Genomic DNA, 7,059 nt, shown 5'->3' on the forward strand with positions numbered 1-7,059 from the left:
AAAAAAGGCTTTCTAAAAAAAAATTTTGTTTGCTTAAAAGCTTTCTAAAATTTCAGTTTTTACTTTTTATATGCTTTTTCTTTTGGCAGCTAATATAAATTAGATACCTCTGTAATGTTGTATAACATAAGTAAGAATTTTCTTTCTCTCTTTCAATGATATGTTATATACAGGTTTCTAAAATCTCTTATATATTAGTTGAGAAACATTACATCGTTGTTTTGTAGCCACGTGTCACCATGAGAATGAAATTCAGATTTCTTAGAGAAATCGGTTGGTCCATCTTAACTTATATTATACTTTTATTAAACTAACTATTAAATTGATAAATAGTGTACAAAAGAATATTCTCGCACTTTCCTTAAATAAAAGCTACGGAATTGCGTAATATGATTAAAGTATATATGACAATTAATGATTATGAATTATAAATATTTGATAAGAATTTTTGTATCTTAGATATTTTTTGTTTAATTTTATATTATTAAAAGATATTAAACAACCACTTTAACCATATAATTAAAAATACATTTTTTTCTTATATGTTATATTTTTAATTTTTTAAAACGATTATAAATTATTAAAAACGTTAAATGTCTCACACTAAAATTTTGTTGTTAATGGTTTAATTTTTTTGGTAATAACAAGATACAAATGATCATAAATCATATGATATGAAGTCTCATTTACTAGACATTAATATTATATATTAGTAGAGTTTAAAATTAAACTATATAACATAGAAAAATACTTGAATATGATAATTTCTAAATTTGTATTGAAAAAATATCGAAACCTTAATATTTTAATTTTGAAATTTGCAATAAAAAAATCGCACATTAGAAATTGTGTGTTTATCGTATGAGTATGAATTCTCAATAATAAATATTTATATTAAAATATACTATGTATATATGTCCATGTCTTTGAAATTTAGTTATATACCATATAAAATAAATAAAATAATTGTTTTGATTTATTTATCCAAAAATAATCGTAAATAAAAAGATGTATTGTTTTGATTTATGTATTTACTCTAATTTAATTATATACATAATACGTAAATAAATACAAATATATAATAATAGATTAAAATTAGTTTTATATATAACATTCATCCCGTGCAATTGCGCGGGTCTTAAGCTAATTAATATACTAAAATTATAGAGGCTGTGAATGTAAGTATTCAAAGAACATATGTAAGCCCGTCTATGCGATTCTGTAAGACTCAACCCGAGTTGTACTCAGTCATCTACGGGTAGGTGATTTTGACAAAGAAAACGCTTTTATATAAAACTCAGCTTAAATTATCATTCGAGCTAACTAGTAACTGTCATTGTATTTTCTTCTTGTTTTTAGTAAAAGGTTCACTAATAATTGTCATTGTTGTATTGAAAACGATCGACAAGCATAAAAATTATGCTCGAGTGCATAACCAAAATTATGCGTATAGATAAACAATAAGATTTCATTGAAATATTTAAAATATTTTCCAGGACAGTGACGGCACCTTGATCAAACAACATTTCATTCTCCATATTCTTTGAGTTTGATCTAGTTCGTTTCCGTATTAATTTTTATATCTCGAATTTCTATATATAGTTATTTGAACATCGTATAACTTTTCATCTCCCAATCTACGAAAATTATCATTTATTTTCACCTTCTTATGTTATTTATAGTTATTTACTTATTTAGAAGATTTGTGTTGTTTGTTTGTTAATTTACAAATTCGAAAGTACGTATAGGTGTATTGACATATATGTGTATGTGTACTGAATAGGGTCAATTTTTAGTGTAAAGAAGACGACCACGGGACGGTGAACTACTTTTTTATATTTATTTCCCCTGAATGTCGGCTAAACCCCCCTAAGCAATCCACTAATTAACTAATACAGCACTTTACGGTTATATTCAAGAACAGTAAAAGGTGGTGAAAAAGCACTCGTGAGATGTCTATAACAAATACATACTCCCTAAATTTTTTTTTTTTTTTTGAACATTACATACTCCCTAATTTTATCCACTAACTACAAACTTCTAAACCTGATGCTGACTAGACCATTCGTGAACCTCCTTATATAACCAGCCGAGACACGGTTTTTCACCGAAGCTGAATCAATAGATAATTGATATTAAACAAACATTTTTAAAGCTGCAAATTGTTATAATTTTCTATATTGTGTATGAGAAATAATTAATATATTGTAAAGAACGGAGTCACCGGTATTCATATTTGCAGTACTGCAAGATGTACTAAAATATCATATATTGAGAACAAAACTATTAAGATGTGACTTATAAAAATCGTGGCTAAAATTTGAAACTATGTCACTTAATTACAAATATAATAAGAAAACAAAGAAAAATTGTCATCCTAATATGAAACCGAGATGGAACCACGTCGAACCCACTAACTCCCAAAAAATGATCAATAATAGTGGTACATATCGTGTCTTTGTGTTTGTGAGACCAAGATTATCTTTAGATAACATCGTAGAAAGCCACATGTCCCTGATAAGTGGCATTGTTCCCAAATAGTTTGTGCACTCTTTATACATTATTACGATAGTTAGTCTGAATCACATGTCTAATCTGTTTAAGTTTTTAACATAAAAATAACTTTGTTATAAATAAACTCTATGAATGTCTATTGTGGAGATATTTTTTTTCCTTTTTTGGATAGGTGGACCTAGAGCTAGAAATTTTAATCATTGCCCGCGGGCCCCGCTCCGTTTGATCCGCCGCGGGGCGGGTGCGGGTCGAACCATTTGAAATTTTTAAATCGCGGATGCGGGTGCGGGTCGAGATTATTTTGAGCGGGGCGGGTGCGGGTCAGCCGAATTTGAATCGCGGGTACCCGCCAACCCGCAAATTAAAAAAAAAAAAAATTTGAAAAAAAACATTTTTCGTAAAATATATAAAAAACAATAAATATTTGTATAATTTTAATTATAAATATATTTTTTTAATAGTATTTTTTAAAAATAACTATTATATAAATAAAAAATAATTATTTTTAATTAAAATAATTATTATATAATTAGAAAATAATCATTTTTAATTAAAATAATTATTTTTAATATAATTAATATTACCCGCGGGTTTGCGGGTTACCCGCGGGTTTTGGCGAGGCGGGTGCGGATATAAAAGTTTTTGTTTGCGGGTTATGCGGATCGAGTTTTTGAATCGAAAAAATGATTCGACCCGCGGCGGGTCGGGGCGGGTTGACCCGCGAACCCAGCACTAGGTGGACCCGTTGCTAAAATCTTAAATAAAAACTAGTTAACATGAATTCAAAGACATTCCACTACATTTTACTTTGTGACCATGCAGATATTAGGTAATGTTTTAAGCTTCATTTGAATATCCGAATTGAGAATTTATTCGTGAGCCGCAACACCACTTTAAGAGATTAGTGTGGATCTCTCCATAGATCTCGGGTAGGGGTTATTGGTTGTTGTATTTTAATGCATTTAAAAATCCGAACTAAATCTAGTGTTATTGGTTATATGATTTTCAAATATGTATTAAAATCATGTGTTATTGGTTTAATGATTCATAAATTCTGTATCAAATCAAATGTTATTCAATCGTACAGATTTTCTAATATATTTGATTTTATAATGGATTTGAATGAATTTGTTTAGATTTTTTAGTTAAAAATACAAAGACTCAAATCCGAGGGAAAACCTCCGGATTTGCATATTTTACTTGGATTTATACTATATGGATTTCTAAATCAATCAAAATATATAAACCTAACACATTAGTAATAAATTTGTGTAGTTGAAAACTTTATTTTTTAGCTAAAGTTGCTCAATTATATAGTTTTAGTATATCAGCAATAATAATATTTAAACTTTTTAATAGTAAAAGTATGATATTGATAATTAATTAATCCAACACAGACAAAAAATTATATGTCATTTTGGTATAATTCGTATATATACATATATATATATATATCACATTAATATAATCTTCTACAATTTTAGTAAATATATTTATCGACTAATAACTATTTGTCACTGGTATACTATTAATATATGAATAATATCACTTCTAATTTGAGAGAGAGAGAGATTCTTTAAAGGATTCTCTTTATTTTTCCATAACCTTCTAAAATGGATGGCTGTTATCTTAGATATACTGGACTTCGTCGGTAGGTTTGTATACAGATTACAGAATATCTTTGAACCTTATTTCAATAGTATAATTTTTTTCTTCTGAATAGTAGAACTTTAAGGTAAAAAAGCTGCATGATGTTTCCTGACTTTAAGATTACGAACCTATATTGAATGAACTTTTAAAGTATATATATCGGTATCTCAGTATCTCATTAAAAATCTAATCATCTTTGCACGTACTCTTCCGCCTCACCTAATTTACAATTATAGATTTGATATGCGTTAGCGTAAGCACAAATGACTGTAGAATTTAACACTAATATATAATGGACGATTGCATGACGAATTTAAGGCTTAGCCCTTGGAATTACACCTGCTATATAATTTGTCTAGTAACAAAGGAAATATTTTTGTATTGTAATGAAAAATATCAGATTTCAGAAGTTGATTAGTCAATTCAATGTATGAGTTACATGTATATACGAATACTAGGATAAGACATGCGTCTTGCGCATGGTAAATTTATATGAAAATTATTTAAGAAATATCGTATGGAAAAAAATTTATATTATCGATCAAATTAATATATTTGGCTCTTAAACAATTTTTTAATACTTTTTGTTAATTACATAATTTGTTTACTAATGAACTGATCCCATTTTTAAAAATATTTGAGGTCAAAAAATTATTTATCGCATAAAAACCTAACGTTTAGGTCGAAGAATCTCATGCCTACTATTTGGTTACAATGAAACTATGTCATCTCGGTTTTATATCATGATTTAGCAATTTAAAAGTTAATTATGGTTATGAGAAGTTTACATTCACGTGTCAATCCTATTTATCTTCGATATTTTTATCATTTTTGTGTCGTTTTGGTTATTGCTCGATATAAATATTGATTTCTGAGTTTATTCTCATTTCTTTCTTTTATTTTGGCCTGAGAATTAAAAAATGTTTAAGATTCAAAATTATTAAAGAGATACATACTTAGGTTAAGATTTGCGTCTTGTGCAGAATAAATACTTATTTTATATTTTTCTGCATAATATGAAATAATAAAATAGTAATTAAATATATTAAATAACTAAGAAATCAGTTATTATTATGTAATAAAATGACTTGCACATATAAATCAAATGACCGTTCTTGTTTATTCGCAATCATTTTAGAATAAATAAATCAAAACAATCAATCTTATCTATCGTAAATGATATATAATTAAATTTAAACGATATGAAGTATATATATATATTAACATAAACATCTATTAAAATAAAATTATTTATTTATATGATTTTATTATCATTGTATCTTATTATAGAAAAAATTTAAACATTGATCACAAAAGTTTATGTGAGACTTTTAACAGTTTTAGTAATTTATACCCGTTTTGAAAAATTCAAATACAACATATACAAAAAAATCTAAAATTTTAATATATGATCAATGTAATTGTGTAATTTATTTTAATAGTAAAGAATTAAACAAAAATGATAGAAAACATACATATTATTAGCAAATCTTCATTATTTAAAATCATTAATTAGTATATATATCATAATCACATTAGGTAATTGCGTAGGTTTTATTTAAGGAAATAATATATAAGAAATAGCCACCTTGCTTTAGTTAATATCATATGATATCATATAGTTGATATTAAATGTTTCTAGTGAGATATAAAAATCGAATTGGACCGACACGTTTTTCAATTTCAATGTGAGACTGACACGTATGACTAATTAACTATCTAATTGATTGACACATAAGCAAATAATTTTTTTTAATTATTACAAAATTGAGGTTACATCTTTTCAAATATTTCTTAATTAATATACAGGAGATAAATAGACAATTAAATAAAAAAATCAACGTCAAAATTCAATAATTGAATTCAAGCTTTTGGGAGAGGTGCTTTTTCCTTGGAAAGTGATGGCCTCTATTTAATGTGGGGATCCACATATATATGTTGCCATGTGCATGAGAACGCTAACAAAAATGATAAAAGGCTATAATTTGATTGCATTAGACTTTACTTTGCGATGTATACATCCATATAACGACATTTAAAAAAAAAAAAGTTTGCTGGCAAGTTGATGAGTTTATTATTCTTAATGTAAAACAATGTGTATTTGTTCTCACTATTTACTAGACAAGATGTTGTAAAAAACTTGAGTGATCCAATTATATAAATTTGCGACCATATGTAATCTTAGATATACCCCCGAGCGCTCACTCTTTCTTTCCTCTCTATTTTTTCTCCACTTCCTCTCCATTTCGTAGCAATGGTAAGCCTCTCTAATTCCTCTATAATTTGGTTAGTTTAGGATATATTAGATGGTTAGTATAGGGAATTTAGATAGGTTTACGGATTTTATGTTATTTAGTGTTGATTAGGTGGATAATGTTGGAAAATATACTGTTGATGTTAATTTTAAAAATTAAATTTTTTCCCAGATTCGAAAAGGAAGACTTACTGCCCATTACAGAGAGATGTTCGGTGAGCCGGGTAGTCGTTTAGACCCGGCCTCTTCTTCAGCTCCCGGTTCTTAGGGTCAGGAGACTGTCCCCGAGACTCAGTACACTCAGAGAGTCTCTGGGTCTGCTTCTTCTAGTGCACCATCGGCTCCTCATGTGCCTTCCCCGATGGCTCATCCGACGCTGCCTCCTCCTGTGTCTCCTCCGATGGCCGCCGATATTCATCCCGATTTGATGGTGCTTCCGAGTGCTCCTTACTCGCAGTACACTGTAGAGGACATTCTCCGTCTGCCAGGCAGAGAAGGTTTACCAGTCATCGACCCCCGACCGACCGGACCGAATTTTGTGGTATGTTGCATTAATTTTTTTTTTAATTCGTTTAAAATTCTTTTATAACATTAAAAAATAATTTATATTTTAAATTTGTATTTTCCAGGTGGGGGGTTGA

Source organism: Brassica oleracea, chromosome C1, assembly GCF_000695525.1.
Source record: "Brassica oleracea var. oleracea cultivar TO1000 chromosome C1, BOL, whole genome shotgun sequence".
Taxonomy (NCBI): domain Eukaryota; kingdom Viridiplantae; phylum Streptophyta; class Magnoliopsida; order Brassicales; family Brassicaceae; genus Brassica; species Brassica oleracea.